This window comes from Nannospalax galili, unplaced genomic scaffold, assembly GCF_000622305.1.
Source record: "Nannospalax galili isolate Female #2095 unplaced genomic scaffold, S.galili_v1.0 scaffold641, whole genome shotgun sequence".
Taxonomy (NCBI): domain Eukaryota; kingdom Metazoa; phylum Chordata; class Mammalia; order Rodentia; family Spalacidae; genus Nannospalax; species Nannospalax galili.
The window spans coordinates 3,178,783-3,197,883 of record NW_008345311.1 but is presented as its reverse complement, the minus strand read 5'-3'; the positions used below and the strand labels follow the sequence as shown (position 1 = coordinate 3,197,883).

At 38.0% G+C, this 19,101-nt stretch overlaps 1 pseudogene; it reads right to left on the bottom strand.

Annotated features, from left to right (window-relative positions):
- Positions 1-1,586: 1,586 nt before the first annotated feature.
- Positions 1,587-18,070, bottom strand: LOC103740898 (annotated as a pseudogene).
- Between the last annotated feature and the right edge of the window lie 1,031 nt (positions 18,071-19,101).

Sequence of the window (19,101 nt, the reverse complement as noted above, 5' to 3'; positions counted from 1 at the left end):
CATTGCAACGGGATCCCCTCTCTTATTTATACTTAAGTTCTGTTGTTAGTACTAGCTCCAAAACCCCACCACTATACCTTTTGTCTTTATACATTGGTATTTTCTGGTAATTCCATATGAATTAAATCATATACTATGTGGTCTTTTGCATCTGCCTTTAAAAAAAAAAGCTTAGCACATAGTTTGTAGGCCCATTCATAATGTATCACGTGTGACCATTTTGTTGCTTTTATGTCTGAAAGGCATTTAATTGTACAGATAGCACATAAATAGAGTATTTGAACTTCCATCTTTACAGTGTAAGATAGAAACCAGGTATAGTGGTGCACATCTGCGATTACAGCACATGAAAGGCCAAGGCAGGTGTACCAGAAGTTCATGACAGACTGGGGCTATGTAAGGAGAGTCTAACTCAAAAAGAAAAAGAAAAAAAGAAAAATAAAACAAAAAACACCAAATGGGGGAATACTGAACTCAAAAACATAAAATTTTCAGTGAAAACCTTAGCTGATGATCTCAATAGTATACTGGAAATGATACAGACAACAGGCGGTAAACTAGAAAATAATTCAGTAAACATTTCCCAATCTGAAGAACACAGAAACAGTGATAAAATATTGAACTGAAGGAATAGAGTTTTAGAGACCTGTGAGACAATAACAAACAAGTTTACTATTCATGTCATTTGAGCTCTTTAAGGAAAGAAGAAAAAGATTAATGCTAAAGAGGTTGGAGAGCAGCACTGGCTGCTCTTGCAGAGGACCAGGGTTCAATTCCCAGCACCCACTTGGTGGCTAGCAACAATCTGTGACTCCAGTTCTGAGGCAATCTAATCCCGTCTTCTGGCCTCCCTGGGCATTGCATTGAGGGGGTGCACTTACAGGAAAATAAATGGCTGGGCATGGTGGCTCACGCCTTTAATCCCAGCACTCGGGGAAGCAGAGGCAGGGAGATCTCTGAGTTCAAGGCCCACCTGGTCTACATAGTGAGTTCCAGGCCAGCTGAGCTAATGGGAGACCCTGTCTCAAAAGACCAAAAAGTAAATAAAATTAAAAAAATAAAAATAAGTAAATAAATACAAACCCTGTAAGGAAGGAAAGATATATATTTTTAAAAAAAGATTAGTGGCAAAAGAATACTTAATGGTGATACCTGAAAACTTCTCAGATTTGCTAAGACATAAATGAACATATTCTGGAAGCTCAAAGAACAATAACTCAGAGAAAACTTTCCCAGATGTCATCAAGTCACTGAAATCCAAAGATAAATTCAAATGTTTTAAGAGCAGGCAAAAATCACGTATTATATGTGGAACATTTAGGAATCTGTGGATATCTCATTGGATGCCTGAGCTACACTGAGCTCCTGTCTCAAGAAACAAGTACAAACAAAAATAAATGAACAGATAAAATAATAAAGAAAAAGAAACTGGTATGTAGCATGTTGGTGCATGCGTCTAACCAACACTAGGAAGGAGGATACAAGAGCATCATGAATTCAAGGTCAGCCTGGGTAACTTAACAAAATTTATGGAGGGAGGGAGAGAGAGAGAGAGAGAGAGAGAGACTGACTCTATCTACTATATGTTATCTCCAACCACTGCTAATACTAAAGTGAAAGGCTACAAATATTTCTGTTCTTTGAAAAGGCACTGCTTTGTCTTTGTTTTGTTTTGTTTTGTTTTGTTTTGTTTTGTTTGTTGTTTAGTTTTTTTGAGGCAGGGTCTTCCTGCAGCACCAGCTGTCCAGAATCTCATTACGTGGACCAGGCTAGCCTTGATCTCAGAGAGATCCCTTTGACTCTGACACCCAAGTGCTGAGATTAAAGAAATGTACCACCATGAATACTGGAGGGAACACAAATTCAATACATAGCATCTTCCTGTGTTCCACTATGATTTAAAGTCCTTCCTGAATGATAGTATGTTCATTCTATCCCAGTATCCTCAAAATCTTTTACTCTTTCCAGAATCAACTCAAAAGTTTACATTCCAGTCTGATGTCAATATCATCTGAATCAGACTTGAGATAGCCTCAAGGTATGATTCATCCTGAGGCATATGACTCTGCAGCTGTGACCCCATGAAATAATAATAGTTGTGTACCCAAACTACAATGGTCAAAAAATGAATACACTTAGTGCTCATATATGGTTTCTAATACCATTCTCCAGTAAGAACCAAGGCTCCTTGGAGAACTGGATAATTTTAAGTGTGGAGAAAAAATAACCAGATGAGACTGGAGAATTTTGTGGTGCCTGGAGTCAGGGAAATATTCAAATAATAAGCAAGCAATCAAAAGACATCAGTGACCAAAGATGTGACTATTTAAACAGTGAAATAAAAATCATTTCAAATTCTCATCTAAGGTATAAAATAATTATCCATGGGCTCAAACTCATATGATAAATAAAAAATTAATGATTCAGTGATAATGAAAATAGCATAGATAGGGCCTGCAAGATGGCTCAGAAGGTAAAAATGCTTGTTGTTAAGCCCCCAAATCTGAGCTCAATCCTGGAACCTCACATGGTGGAAGGAGAGAACCAATTACTACAAGTTGTCCTATGACCTCCACACATGTGCCATGCACAACACAGAAAATAAATAAACTAAATGTAATAATTTAATAATGTAATGGAATACTTAAATAAATGAAATAAAATAAATGTAATTTTTGAAAAAGCAAATGATACAGATGGATTCAAAACAATTACAGTATGTTAAACCAGCACATATCACAGTAAATTCTATGGTTCCGTTCATATAAAATTCTTAAAAATGCAGCTAAATCTGTAGTGAGAGAAAGCAGTCCAGTAGTTGTCTGGGAATGGATGTTGTAGGAAGAATGGATTACCAAAGTACATGAGGACTCTTTGGGTTGATTGAAATGTTTCCCATCTTAATTGTGGTAAGTTCTAATCATTGCATACACATGTCAAAACTAATCAAAAATTTTTATTTCAAATATGTTTGAAATAAAACATGTTATGTTAGAAAACATAATCTGCCTGACTTTTTTTTTTTAGTTCATTACATCACTGTTGTCTCCTGGAGGTGAGAATAGAACGTCTGGCAGCTGCAAGGTGTCTGGTAAGGTAGGGTGCCCAGGTCCTCCAGCCACCCTGCCCTGCCCTCTTCTCCCAGGTCCCAGCAGCCGCTGCCCGGGAGCAATCCATGAGCGTTTGTGTTGCAGGACACGCAGTGTAACAAGAACCTTGGGTGCTTTAATCCTGGGCTTGCTACCTTCTTTGTTCAAGGGCTTTCTAACAATCTATTGGCAGACATCATTGTCTTTAGAGAGATTGAGAAGTTTGCGGATTCTGCTTGCTCTTTTGAGTCCCAACTGTAGTGGTACGGTGGTATCAGTCAGTTCAGGAATATTCTCTCTCTGTCTCTGTCTCTGTCTCTGTCTCTCTCTGTCTCTCTCTCTCTCTCTCTCTCTCTCTCTTCTCCCCTCCTCTCTTTCTCTCATCTTTTTTTTTTTTTTTTTACAATTATCAAGTTGAGAATGCTCAGACTGGCATCCCCGAACAGACGTGCTTTCTCTCTCCAGTCAGTGCCTCGGTCTATAAAACGAATGCCCCTTACTCAGGAGCATCCGCACTCTGCCATAGGTCAAGACACCCTGCTTTGTGGGAAAGCCTTGTCCGTCATTTCCACCACTGATTCGGACCACACAACCCTTCCACTCTTCCCCCAGATCAGCAGTCACTTCTGTGGCCATGAGCTCCTCATGTAAAGTTCGTGTTCATCGTCCAATGAGTTTCTGATTGCTGGTGGCTGGGAAGGAGATATTGAACCTTATCTTGATGCAGCCTTCCACCTAGTAGGTGCCACGAAAAACATATTCCCGAGTTGATTGTTGTATTGACCTCTGGCTCCAGTGTTCAGGGACAACGCTGCCTGTCACTGTTGGCAAGCAGGAGAGGAGAGACCCGAGGGTCCAAGGCCTGTCACCTTCCTGGCGGATCCCAGCTTTCTCCCCTACCCTCCAGGCTCTGCACTGGGTTGCCCATGCTGTTCCGGAGCGTTATGTCTCCTCGTGTACTCCCTGCGGAACCTTAGTCCTCTGCTCCTCAGGTGGCGTCTCCCTCCTCACTGTGACCTTAAGACTCGGTCCTCCCAGCTGCAAGCAGGAGAGCAGAGAAGTGGCTTGGGCACTATAGACCATCAGTGCAGGGCAGCTTTCTGACTCCCGGGCACCCTGATGCTCCCCACTGGGCATTTCAGAAGCTTAATTCTGACCCAAGGGCCTGGCTGTCTTAAGAGGAAAGAAACACCCTTCACCTGGCGGATGAGGACCCAACGTGTAAGAACTGTATGTTCCCCAAGGAGAGGACAGACAGGTGGTGCCGCTTACAGGAATGGCCAGTCCCATCCTCTTTGCTGACAGGGCCAAAACAGCCACAAGGGGCTATGCCTACTCCCCTCTTCACCTTCTGGGGGGCCCCTCCCTAGCAGGCATTTGCAGTCAAAAGTGTGAGCCCTGTTCTGAAAGGCAAAAAAAAAAAAAAAAAAGAGTGGAACATCTAAGGATGGTGAGCAGAGAGAAAGGTATCATAATTTATTACAGGGTAATTTATTAGTTGGGATCTTCTAGACCTTGAATTATAGTATCAGGTCAGACTTCAAATAATAGAAAAACATAAAAAATAACCCTTCTAATAAGTCCCAACTTATTGAATATTGAAATTTCACATAGTTCAATTCCTAGTAATTTGAATTTTTCTGTGGTAGTTGTGACAAGGAAGAACATATAATATACTCATTGCATTTAATAGTAGACAAAAATCCTTAATGTGATGAAAAATGACATCTGTGAATTGATAGGATGGCATCTCATATTCAGTACAACTCACAAAGACTAAATGCACCATATGAATTCTTTTTTAAAAATGGAAATAGCTTTATAATATTGAAAATGTGAATAATAACCTCAAGAGAATCACTATCAATTTGTTACAAATTCTTTTAAGATTTTTCTTCTAGTGGGGCCAGTGAGATGGCTTAGCAGGTTAAATAACTTGCCAAAAAGCTTGATGACCTGAGTTCAATCCCTAGGACTTATGTGATAGGAGGAGAGAGCTCACTCCCACAAATTGTCCTCTGGTCTCATATGCATCTCCCTGTTACACACAAAATAAACAAATAAATATAACAAAACAGACTTGTTTCTACCTGTTCCTATGTCCACATAGACTACCATAGTTTTCTAAAACTATGGTACTGTGGTTCTACACTCAGCAGTCGCTCTGTCTTATCTTGCCTCAAATTCTGAAAATTTTTCAGCTTTTATACAAGAGAATTGGAAAAGAATAATGACATCTGTTGAGCACTTTCTCTGTACACATTACCTAAATCATATTTGACTCCTCACAGCAATGCTCCTTGTTATCAATGTACAACATAAAAGCCAGCATACTCAATATTCTATGACTGCTTTAACAAACAGGAAGCGTACTTCCTAATATTCTCACTTTATAATTTATGAAATGAATACCCAGAGGAGATACATATATTGCTTAAGGCTACATAGGTGGTAAATCTCTTTGTTTACTCTTCTTCCTAGTTATCTGTCTTGAGCTTTAAAAAAGTTCTTAAAGGTTACACTTAATTGGCACGAGAAACCTAAACATTTTGAAAATTCTCTTCTTCCTCCTCCTTTCATCTACTCTCCAGAGATAAGCATTCCATGTAGTTTGATATATTCATGGCCCTTTTTATTATATCAAGCAAATCTTATCACTGTTGTTGTGGTTCAATGATAATCTTACTCATTCTGCTTAGAGTCACTTAACAGAAATCAGTTTTAATATTTGGTTGAAAGCTCCTGTTCTCTACCCCCTACTAAGCAAGTGAATGTTTTGTTGTTGTATTGTTATATTTTTGTTCCTGACAGCATCAGCAACAGTATGCTCTTGTTTATAATAAGGATGTTATTCTAGCTTAGTTGTACAAAATTAGATCTTTTCTGAGTTGCAAGTGTACACTTGGGGAAAGTGACAGATGGTTGAAATGTACTATGTGGAACTGTTTTATGGCTGTGGTAGCAATTGAAAGGGTAAGTATAGCAGCAGTGTGTACTAAAACTGATAAATGGATTGTAAAGGGATGCAACACACAATCAAAGAACTGGCAACTGCTTGTCTTCACTGTGATTTGATATAACAGAATCTCCATCTTTCTGGAGGCAATCTGCGTTGAAGAAAAAGGGTAAACCTATCTTGATAGATCTTGAGTTTATTGTCACATTTTTCTTGCACTGTGGCTTGTAGTAGATCAGCTTTTACAAGGGAACTTTGGCGATTTCATTTCCAGTAAATTGCTCACCAATGTGTTCTTTATTCAGACTGTTCAACTGTTTCCTCTGTAATTCATTCTTAAGGATCAGCTAATACTACTATGTGACTATAGTATTTCCTTATCCTCCTTTATACTTATTGAAGTCTCTCCTTTTGCCATTTCCTACCCAACTAATCTCCAATCACTTTAGATCTGCCAATGAGATTTTCATTTTGCCCTTTTGACTTGCTTGCCTAACATTCTGGGTCCCATGATATCTACTTCTTAAATCAAATAACCCCACATAGCTTTACACTTTTCTTAAGTCTAGAAAGGCCATTTTCAACCCAAGACAGAAACTTCTTATCTTTTCATTTTCCATTACTCTACTTTCAATTCTGGGACCTTCAAATATTTTCGAATCATAAAACCAAAATGATCAATTTCAAAACAAATTTGTACTGTTGAACTTTTGATTGATTTTGCAATTTGCTTACTAATTTTGCATCCCTTATTGAACTTTTTTGAAAATTTCCAATGGTACACTGCTAACTTTTAAACTTGTAGTATTTCAGCTACTGAATTCCTTGAGTATGACTGAGGTCACTGTCTACGAAGTCTCTGACCTTCCTTGCTTTCCCTTTAGGTAGAATTTTTGCTAAATCCTCTTTTCAGCAAATATCTAATCATCAGTATCTTGTCTTTGTTCTGGAAAAGACTCTTTTCAAGACAGGTACATCTTGTTTCTCTTTCCCATCATTCTGACACTTTGCTTCATCAATAATCCCATCTTTGCATAGTCAGTCTGTCTTCTGTTCCCACGAATAAGATCAGTCTCTTACAGAATCCTCTCTGCTATTTTTCAGAATTGGATATCTTCTAAAATTTTAATGTCACTTCTCACTCATATCCCTTATTAGACTTGATTGCTAACATATTCTGGGACCCCAAAAATCTGCTTTCTAAATTTGGCAATTGTAATGAAATTCTCTGAATTTCCAATATTCTGATACTATTTTTGTGTAGTGACATTTGCAATTGTCATTTTCTTAGGTCCTCTATAAAGCTTATGGTTTCTGATTATCATATCCTTATTTTTTCTTTTATATTGGTAGCTTTTCTATTTTGGACTTGCTCCTATGTTTGGGTGCCCTCCAACATGAACTTCTGCTACATATTATAAAATTTGGCATAGAGAATTGAGGAGATTTTCCCACAAAGATTAGACAGACAGATAGATAGATAGATAGATAGATAGATAGATAGATAGGTAGATAGATAGATAGATAGATAGATAGATAGATAGATAGATGATAGATAGAGATGCAGATATAGATACTGATACTGATGCAGATGCAGATACAGATACAGATAGATACAGATAGAGATAGAGATAGAGATTCAGATAGAGATAGAGATAGAGATAGAGATACAGATAGAGATAGAGATAGAGATACAGATACAGATACAGATACAGATACAGATATAGATATAGATATAGATATAGATATACTGCCACCTGTGGCAGCTCATGCTTGAAACCGCAGCTCTTGGGAGGCTGAAGCAGAGGATTTCCCTAAGTTGGAGGCCATTCTGAGATACATAATGAGTTCTAGGGTACCTTGTTTTATACACTGAGACCCTGTCACACAACACCAAAACCAAACAAATAAGAACATGTTTGTACGCACATGTTGATGTGGGTTTATTTACTATAGTCTAAACGTGGAATCAACACAAGTGTTCTATAATGAATTCAGAGATTAACAAATTGTGACACATCCACAAAATAAGAAACCAATCATGAACAGATTCATACACAACATTAATAATTCTGCAAAGCACTATGTTATACAAAATAAGCACAGAAGATTGCATGCTTTCATTAAACTTATGACCTTGATATAACTACTGTGAGAGAAAGCAGATTAGCAGTTTCCTGTATCTGAGGATTTGGATGAGTACTGACTACTCGGGGACAAAAGAAAGTGCTCAGGAATTGTGGAAATGTTCTACATAATGATTATGATGATGAGTGTTATAAAACTGGAAGCATTTTTCAATTTTATTTTAGAAACTGTATATAAATCATATTTCAATAAAAGCCACCAATAAAAAGAAAAACTCAGAATTGATACAATGATTTATTTTTTAATTTAAAAATTTTGTATTTATTTTGTGGTGATATACATTGAATCTTGGCATCTATTAAATTATAACCCAGCCCTTTTAATAACTTTAAAATTTAAAATATCTAATGTAAAAATTAAGATCTAATGCAATAATTTTCAAATCCTCACTCATTCCTACAGGAACCACTTTTTATTGAATTTTTGTGCATTTCGTATAATACATTTAAATTATATTTAGACCCTTGCCTTATCAACACTCCCAATAGACCCCCTGCCAGATTTCATGCATTCTGTCACATATGTTAAGGCCTATCAAGTCTGTGTCCTCGGATGTCCCTTGATGTGACTTCATCCACTGGAGCCTGGTCACTCACCCAGCAGTGTTCAGTTACCAATTGTTCCTCAGCTAATGATTTTTTTTTACACATTTTCCAACTTCTATACTGAGTTTTTATTTGGTTTCAGTTTATACTGGTCTTATGCATGTTGGCACCATTGCTGTAAGTTCATATGAGCAAATTCTCAGCCCCAAACTCTGTTTCCTTGTGGTTATCCACCACCCCTGGCTCTGGAACAGTCCTTTGGACCCCACAGGACCCAGATATTATACTCTTTTTTTTTCTTCAAAATATTCTCCTTTTTCATCCATTAGGTTATAAACTTTATTTTTAGATCTGCCACTGAATTCAGTAATGCTGGTTAGATAGAGCATTCTCCACTAGCATGTGATTTATTGATTCTGTTATTCTTGTGAAGACTGTGAACTAAAATCTCCTCAATAGCAAAATAGAGCAGCAAATTATTTAAAATGTCTATTGTTAGAGAAACTTAAGATCACTGCTTTGCTATTTAGTGCTGCAAATTTGGACAATTTTCTTGTCCTATTTATGACTCTATTCTTCATCTGTAAAATGAGGAAAGGACTATTACGTACTTCATATGTTCTGCAAATTAAAATGATATTATTTAACATAGTTAACATACAGAAAACAATAAATGGCAAAAAATTAAAAGGAACCAAATAAATATCAACTTTCTGTTTGTAGTTTTGCATTGTTGGAGATCTAACCCAGGATTCCTGCATGCTGGGCAGGCACTCAACAACTGAAATCCACCTCCAGGTCTATCCTGTTTTAATGTATATTTTTATTGAGTTTGTACATTTCAAATGATAGATCTTAATAAAATTAAAACACCCTCCCCCATCATTTCCCCTGATAGTACCCCAATGGATTTCATACATTCTGTCATATGTGTTAAGTTTGATTGGTCAAGCATTCATACCCAGGTGTCCCTTGGTGTAAATTCAACCACTGAAATCTAGTCAGCGTACCTATAGACACCCACTTGAAAAAGATAAACTCTCCTTCAACCCACAGTAATAGACGATAGTTTACAGGATAAGGTTGGGGCCTGCTGACTATTTCACAAGTTCTATGCTGAATTTTTTCTGACCCATGCTGATGGGTCTTGTGCATGCTATCACCGTTGTTGCAAGTTCATATGAGCAGGTCCTCGGAGGACTGAAAGTTTCTATCTCATGTTCATGCACCAACTCTGGCTCTTACAATCTTTCCACCATGTCTTCCACAATGATACCTGAGTCTTGGATGAATGACAGTTAATACAGAAGTCCTGCCAAGTGATACACACTCTGCTGTCTTTTATTCTCTACACCTTGGCCAGTTGTGGCCTTCTGTGGGCATTGTACTGTTGTATGAGGAAATTTCACTGGTGAGAGTTGAGTGATGTATTAATATTGTCTTAACCCCCTGTTCCACTATGTTCCGTGAGCTATAGGTGTAGAGGTTCCATTGTAGATGTGCCACTTAGGAATGGGCATCTCTCAGACACTTATTCTATGTGTGGCCAGTTGTGGAACTCTGTAGTAGTCTCCATTTGTTGCAAAAGTATACTTCTTTGATGAGCGGTGTGTGGTATACTTTTTTGTAAAGATGAAGATCCAAATTTAGTATGTAGTAAGAAATTACATTTGTCTAGATATATGCCAGAGATAGGGTTTTCTCTAGTATGTATGACTTTGGCAGCCATGTGTATTTGGGTATATTTGCAGTGCCACTCACGAGTTCCCTTCCATTTAGAGAGCTTTAAGTTCAATTAGATAGCTGTTGATTACCTCTGAGATAAAAGTGCCACTACTGCCCAGATACACATAGTTTGCTGTGCCAATAATTGTGGTTATAAGGCTTTATAGCTGAGTAGGACCATTTGTTGGCTTTCTCCCTTAGCAGCTTGCATAACATCTTCTAGAACTATGAGAGCTAGTTTTCAGACAGTAGGGTTCCAGGTCAGTTCCAGCTCCATTGCTCCAATCCTGTGTCTGAAGTATGTCCTGTCTTTATCAATAAGGTCTTACCTTCAAGTTCTAGGAGGTAATCAAGGGCTATGGAAATAGCTTATGTTTTGTAAGAGTCTCTTTGACTACCCTGACCAACAACTTGAAGGGAAGTTTCTCCTCTCTGGCATTGTCTTGTTATATAGCACTCATGTTCAGATATTGTATGTGTATTTTTTCAGGGAGGTTTTGAGTTAATACATTTCCCTGTGGCTTTTATTATCACCTAAGCTTTATTTATCTCTCCTCTCTCTCTCCCTGTCTAACCTCCCACCTACCTCATTCATTTTCCCCTTGATAAAAACTGTTTCTTATTATTCCAACTCTATTGAGTTCCTTCTTCCCCCTTACCCCCATGGTTCCGTGTATGTCCTTTCCTATTCCCTAGCCAGTTGAATACCCCCATTTTCCCCATTTCCCACTTGGTAACATCTATTTTCTAATATCGTCCACTCAGACTCTTTCTTTCCCTTTACAACGATGGGATTTTGATTGGAATTGCATTAAATCTACTGACTGCTTTTGGTAGGATGGTCATTTTCACGGTGTTAAATCTACCAAATCATGAACATAGGAGGTCCTTCTATCTCCTGGTGTCTTCCTCTATCTCTTTTTTTAAAGATTTAAATTTTTAATTGTAGATATCTTTAAAGTCTTTGCTTAGGGTTGTTCCTAGATATTTTATTATATTTTGAGCCTAATGTGACAGTGAAGTTTCCTGAGAATGCTTTCTCCGATTGCTTGCTATTGGTATATAGAAAGGCTACTGATTTTTTAAAATTGATTTTATACCCTGCCACTTTGCTGAAAATATTGATCATTTCTAACAGTTTCCTCATGTAATTTTTTGGATCTCTTACATATAATATCATATCATTGACAAATCGTGATAATTTGACCCTTTTTTTTTTCCAAGTAGTACTCTTTAATTTCCTTTGCTTGTCTTATTACTCCAGCAAGAAGTTCAACTGTTATATTGAAAAGGCGTGGAAAAGTGGACAGCCTTGTCTGGATCCCGATTTTAATGAGAATGCTTCCAGTTTTACTCCATTTAGAATGATGTTGACTGTGTGTTTGTTATATATGGCTTTAACTATGTTGAAGTATGTTCCCTACAGTCCAATTCTCTCTGGGACTTTTAACATGAATGTATGTTGGATTTTGTCAAAAGCTTTTACTACATCTACTGAGATAACCATGTAATTGTTATATTTAAGTCCATTTATAAGATTTATTATATTTTTTGACTTACATATATTGAACCATCACTGCATCTGTGGAATCAAACCAAACTGATTATGATAGATGATCTTTTTGATGTGTGTCTATATATGGTTTGTGAGTATTTTGTTGCAAGTCTTTGTCTCTCTGGTCATTAAGGATATGGGCTTAAAGTTTTTTTTTTTATTTCTGGTTTTGGTATTAGCATGATACTGGATTCATATCTTTTGGAATAATTAAAGAAGTATTGATTGTATAACTGCTTTGAAAGTCTTCAAAATTTCTTCTGTGAATATATCTGGATTTGGGCTTTTTTTTAGTTGGGGGGTTTCACATTGCTGTTTCCTTATTCGTTATGGATTTGTTTAAGCTCTTGATCCCTTCTTGGTTTAAGTTTTGTGATTTTGATGAATTTTGAAATTCATTTCATTTAGGTTTTCAAAATTAGTAGTGCATGGGTTTCTAATATAGTTACTTAAAATGTTCTGGATTTTTTTTGGTGTCTGTTGTGATGTTTCCCCCTTTTATCTCTGATTTTCTTTTTAATTTGGATTTGCTCTTTCTTTTTTTCAACTGGAATAAGAGTCTATCCTGTTTAACTTTTCAAAGAACTTGTATTTAGTTTCATTGATTCTTTTTATTCTTTTCTTTATTTATATTTCATTAATTTATGCCCTGACTTTTGTTATTTCTTCTCATTTGCTGGGTTTGGGTTTGGTTTGTTCTTGTCTTTCCAGAGTCTTCAGTTGCAATGTTAGGTCATTTACATGTATTCTTTCTGATCTTTTAAGGTAGGCACTTAGAGCTTTAAATTTTTAGCTTAATGCTGCTTTTATAAGTGTCCCCAGAAGTTTTGTTGTGTTGTATTCTCATTTTCATTTCATTTCAGAAATAATTTTATTTCTTTCTTAATTTCTTCTTCGACCCATGCAGCATTCAGGAGGGTGTTGTTTAATTTCCATGAGATCATGTAATATTTAGGGCTTCTTTTGCTGTTGATTATAAGCTTTAGCATTGTGTTCAGATAAATACAAGGAATTATTTCAATTTTTTTTTCTTTTTTTTTTTTTTTTACAAAAACTTTATTGAGAAATTCATACATGCACACAAGGTGTTTTGATCAAATCCATGCCCACTCCCTACTCTCCAATATTACCCCCTCTGAAGAGATAAACCTAAAATATTTTAAGGAGTTGTTACAAGCTTCCAAATGCTTTTGACAATTTTTGGCCTTGGAACAGAGTATGTTGCTAACAGGCCCAAGGATTTTGACTTTTAGCCAAGAAACTGGCTACATATTTGGGGGTCGTTTTACCCTAACTGCCTAATCAATTCCTACCTCTTATTCTTATCATGTCATCCTCTGAAGGGGTTACCCAAATTGCCAATAGGGAATAGGGACGCTGACCACTCTGACTTCATCCATGCTGAACAGGGACACAGGGTGAAGCAACTGGAGTATCCACCCCTTCAGTGGGTCTATCTAAAAGACTCCTAAATTGCATAATTTTTGTCTCTAAGGGGAGAAGAAAGTCCTTGAATAATGAATGGGAGATGGGAAGGATAAGTAAAGGCAAGAGTAATTGGCATTACAAGTTTTACACAGAGAACTAGAAAAAAGTCAGAACAGGGTGATTTTAAAATGCTCATATGAAAGTCCATTGGAGTTTCTTGACAAAGGCTTCCAAAATCATCCCTCTACTGGGTTCTTTTTCATTTTTCTTTTGTCTTCTAAGGCTGGAATAGTTGGCTGAGAAGAGTGGCTGGAAAGAGTGTCTGGATATTCAGGTGAGGGTTCAGTGACCCTGCTTGGCACTCCTTTAATGAATGAGCACAATCGTCAACAAGCCCAATTCTGACTGTTTAACGATCAGGCTCAGCCGAAGTCATGATGATGGTAGTTATTTCATGAAGAAGGGACTGCTATATATCACCATCTTATTAAAAGGACCTGGAATTTCAAAGGATTTCGTTCTAGGGGCCACATACGAGGGAGAACATATGTCATTTATTTTTCTGAGTCTGTGTTACTTCACTTAGTATAACAGTTTCTCGATCCATCCATTTACCTGCAAATTTCATTATTCACCTTTATTTACTGCTGAATAGAACTGCATTGTGTAAATATACCACATTATTGTTAACCACCCGTCAGTTGAGGGACACTTAGGTTGCTTCCATCCCTTAGCTATTGTGAAAACAGCAGCAACAAACATGGATGTACAAGTGTCTCTACATTAGGATGAGACCTTTGGGTATATGCCAGGGAGTGGTATAACTGGGTCATATGGTAGGTTCATTTTTAGTTTTTGAAGAGTTATTCACACTATTTTCCATAGAGGCTACACTAATTTGCAATTCCACCAGCAGTGAATGAGTGTTTCCCTTTCTCCACATCCTCGTCAGCATTTGGTATCATTTGTTATCTTGATCCTAGCCAGTCTCATTGGGGCAAGGTAATATCTTAGGGTGGTTTTAATTTGCATTTCCCTAATTATTAATGATGTTAAATATTTTTTGAGATGTTTCTTAGCCATCTTTATTTCTTCCTTTGAGAACTCTCGATTTAGATCTTTAGCCCATCTTTTAATTGGGTCATTTGGTTTCTCACTTCTTTGTTTTTTGAGTTCTTTATATATTCTGGATGTTAAACCTCTGTCAGATGTATCACCGATGAAGATATTTTCCCATTCTGTGGGTTTTCTCTTCACTTTTTGATTGTTTCTTTTGCTGTACAGAGGCTTTTTAATTTAATGAGGTCCCACTTACTGATTGCTGACCTTAATTCCTGAGCAACTTCTGTCTCATTTAGAAAATCCTTTCCTACAGCTATTTTCTGTAAGTTACTGCCAGTATATTCTTCTAATAGTTTCAGGGTTTACAATTTCACCTTGAGGTCTTTGGTATATTTGGAGTTGACTTTTGTGCAAGGCAAAAGGTAAAGATCTAGTTTCATTCTTCTACAGGTGGAGATCCAGTTTTGCTAGCATCATGTGTTGAAGTTGCTGTCTTTCCTCCATTGTGTGTTCTTGGCACCTTTGTCAAATAGCAGGTGGCTGAAATTGCGTGTACTCAGGTTTGCGTCTTCAATGATGTCCCATTCATCTATGTATCTGTTTTTGAGCCAGTCCCATGCTGTTTTTATGACTATGGCTCTATAGTGTACTTTGAGATCTGTTATAGTAATCCCCCCAACGTTGCTCTTTGTGCTCAAGGTTGCTTTTGCTCTCCAGGGTCTTTTGTGCATCCATATGAATTTAGGGATACATTTTTCTAATTCTGTGAACTTTGTCATGGGAATTTTGATTGGGATTGCATTGAATCTATATATTGCTTTTGGTAGGATGGTCATTTTAACAATATTAATTCTTCCAATCCATGAACATGGGAGGTCCTTCCATCTTCTGGTGTCTGCCTCAATCTCTTTAACGCTTTAAAATTTTCATTGTAGAGCTCTTTGATGTCTTTTGTCAAATTTATTCTATGATATTTATTTTTTGCAGCAATTGTGAATGGGAACATTTCGTGGCATTCTTTCTTCAATTCCTTGTTATTTGTGCATAGAAAGGCAACTGATTTTTGCAGACTGATTTCATAACCTGCCACTATATTGAAAGTGTTGATCAATTATAGGAGTTTTCTGGTGGAACTTTTGGGATCTCTTAGGTATAGTATCATATCATCTGCAAAAATGGATAGTTTGACCTCTTCTTTTCCAATTAGTACTCCTTTAATTTCCTTCTCCTGTCTTATTGCTCTAGCAAGAGTTTCACAAACTATGTTGAAAAAGAGTAGAGATAGTGGACATCCTTGTCTAGTTCCTGATTTTAATGGGAATACTTGCAGTTTTTCTCTATTTAGAATGATATTGGCTATGGGTTTGTTGCATATAGCTTCAATTATGTTGAGGTATGTTCCCTCCAATCCAGTTACCTCTAGGACTTTGAACATAAATGCATGCTGAATTTTGTCAAAAGCCTTTTCTTCATCTATTGAGATGTCAATGTGGTTTTTGTCTTTGAGTCCATTTATATGATTAATGTTGTTTATTGACTTGCATATATTGAACCATCCCTACATCTCTGGGATAAAGCCTACTTGATCATGGTGAATGATTTTTCTGATGTGTGTCTGCATGCAGTTTGCAAGTGCTTTTGTTGAGAATTTTTGCATCTATGTTCATTAAGGATATGAGTCTATAGCTTTCTTTTTGGTTGGGTCTTTACCCGGTTTGGGTATTAGAGTGATGCTGGCTTCATAGAAGGAATTTGAGAATTCTCCCTCTGTCTCTATCGTTTTGAACAATTGAAGTAGTATTGGTTGGAGGTCTTCTTTAAATGTCTGGTAGAATTCTGATGTAAATCCATCTGGGCCTGGGCTTTTTTTGTTGGGAGGCTTTGTATTACTGTTTCAATTTCTTTATATGTTATGGGTCTGTTTAAACTGTTGGTCTCTTCTTGGTTTAACTTTTGAGGTTCCTATGATTTCAGATATCCATGCATTTCTTTTAGACTTTCAGATTTAGTAGCATATAGGTTTTAAAAATATTCCTTTATAATGGTTTGCATCTTTTCAGTGTCTATTGTAATGTTTCCCCTTTTATCTCTGATTTTATTGATTTGGATTTGCTCTTTCTTTTGGTTAACTGGGCTAAGGGTCTGTCTAGCTTGTTTACCTTTTCAAAGAACCAGCTGTTAGATTCAGTGGTTCTTTGTATTGTTTTATTTGTTTCCATTTCATTAATTTCTGCTCTGATTTTTGTTATTTCTTCTCTTCTTCTGGGTTTGTGTTTCATTTGTTCTTTCTTTTCCAGTGCTTTGAGTTGCAGTGTTAGGTCACCTATTTGGGCTCTTTCCAATTTTTTTAATGTAGTCACTTACAGCTATAAACTTCCCTCTTAGGACTGCTTTTATTATGTCCCAGAGATTGCATTGTGTTGTATTGTCCTTTTCATTGAATTCCAGGAATTCTTTTATTTCTTTCTTAATTTCTCCTTTGACCCATTCATTGTTTAAGAGGGTGTTGTTTAATCACCATGAGTTCGTGTAGTGACTAGAGCTTTGACCAGTGTTGATTTTGAGCCTTAGTGCTTATTGCTTTGTGGTCTGATAGAATGCATGGAATTATTTAAATATTTTTATATTTGTTGAGGTTTGTTTTGTGGCCCAGTATGTGGTCAATTTTTGAAAAAGTTCCATGAGGTGCAGAGTAAAAAGTGTATTCTTTGGTGTTTGGGTGGAATAATTGAAAGATGTCTGATATATCCATTTGATGTATGGTAGCATTTAATTCAGACATCTCTCTGTTTATTCTTTGACACAGTTGACCTGTCTAATGTTTTGGGGACCCCTGCTATTTAGGGTAGCAGTCTCTCCATGTCCGGATAGCCACAAGCTGGCTCGGCGCGAATGGGGAGACTCCCCTTCTCAGCGGGGCATCTTCTGCTCTCCTCCCTGACTTACTTTTGAAGTGCCCGTCACAAGATACATGCCCTCTGGCACAGGAGCTACCAGGTTTTAATCAGGCGTTGTCTGATAGCCTGATAGAAGCCCACCGCCCTATGTAAATGGGGCATTCCAGGAGTACCTATCAGCTAAGGCTTCTTCTACTGTCTCCACACTATAAATAGTCCTAGTTTTACCCCAATAAAGCTGGAGCTGGAGCTGAATCACTGAGATCTGAGCTGAGTCACTTGTCTGAAGCTGTAACACTAAATCCTGTGATCCAGTCTCCCCGGGGGGGGCTATCCTTCTGTCACCGACTCACGAAGACCCTGCTTTCGCCGTTTCTCGCACCTCCCCTCATGACCTGGTGGCCAACAGGTCTCAAACTTAGAGGGAGAGTGCATGGTGAAAATTGAAACGGAACCTGACTGGGCAGCTGACAGCGGTCCTAGAGCTGCCAGCTCCGGTAGCAGAGACCCACGGCAACGCGGTGCGTGAAACCCGCGCACCCCAGCGGCGGAGAGCCAGGGGCCCGAACAGTAGACGCGGCCTGCGGGACCCGCTGCACTCCAGCAATGTGTGGGAGACCGGCGCCACGCCCAGCAGCTGGTGCCCCAAGATCCCCGACGCCCATAGCACCCACCTGGCGGATGTTCTGGCCCACATACTCGAAATCTCTTCTAATTTCCTCCTTTTGTTTCCGGTCTAAAAGTCTTCACATGGGACCGTTAAGGACAGAGAGACAACTGAGGCTTCCTGGTCAGGGCTACCCCCTGATGTTAGCTGAAGGTTTCTTTGACCCCCTAACAGACCCCGACCGCCTGCACAGGTATAGACAAAAGACCATCTATCTATATATTTTCTAATATAAAAATCTGGTGACACTAACGGACCTCAACTGCCTGCACAGGTGTAGACAAAAGACCATCTATCTATATATCTTTCTAATATAAAAATCTGGTGACGCAGCGGCCACTTAAAAGTCATTAGGACGGTCGCCAGTCTCTCAAACCTGCGGGAAGGCTGGTGCTGGGGCCAAGTGGAATCGCCTGAAATTTTAATTTCAGGCACGTTCCCTTGGAAACCATCACTTCACTCCACTTTTTTAATCTGAACACTGCTAGAAAAAAATCCCCAAAGTTCCAGGGATCTTCACGTAAGCCTTGGAGTCAGTTTCTAAGGTAAACTTCCCTAATTGCTTTTGTCATCCTGCCCCCAGGCACTCAAGCCATAGCTAAAACCACTTAAGTGAGAATTTAAATTAACTAGCCCCTGCGGAGCACCTGGGAGTTCAAGGTGGCTCGCGGCCAGAACAAAAGATTTAAAAGTGACATTTTTTTTTTCTGCAGTTTAAAGGCTTGTAACCTGTCAGGGCGTTCCACCCCCTAGTGTCAGACTGCTGCAAAAACATCTTCCTTTTATAATGGGAAATTCAACATCACGCCAGAAAAAACTCCAAATTCGTTCCCTTAGAGCCTTACTTAAATCAAGAGGGCTTAAGATCTCCCAAAAAGAAAGCTTAAAATTTTGGAATGAGGTGTATCAATTCGCACCCTGGATCCTATCAGCAGACATATCTGATCCAGAGGTCTGGAACTTTCTTGCGCATCTGGCTTGTAAAAAAGAAATCCAAGAAAGGCATAATTTTCCCCTTTCCTTTTTCCC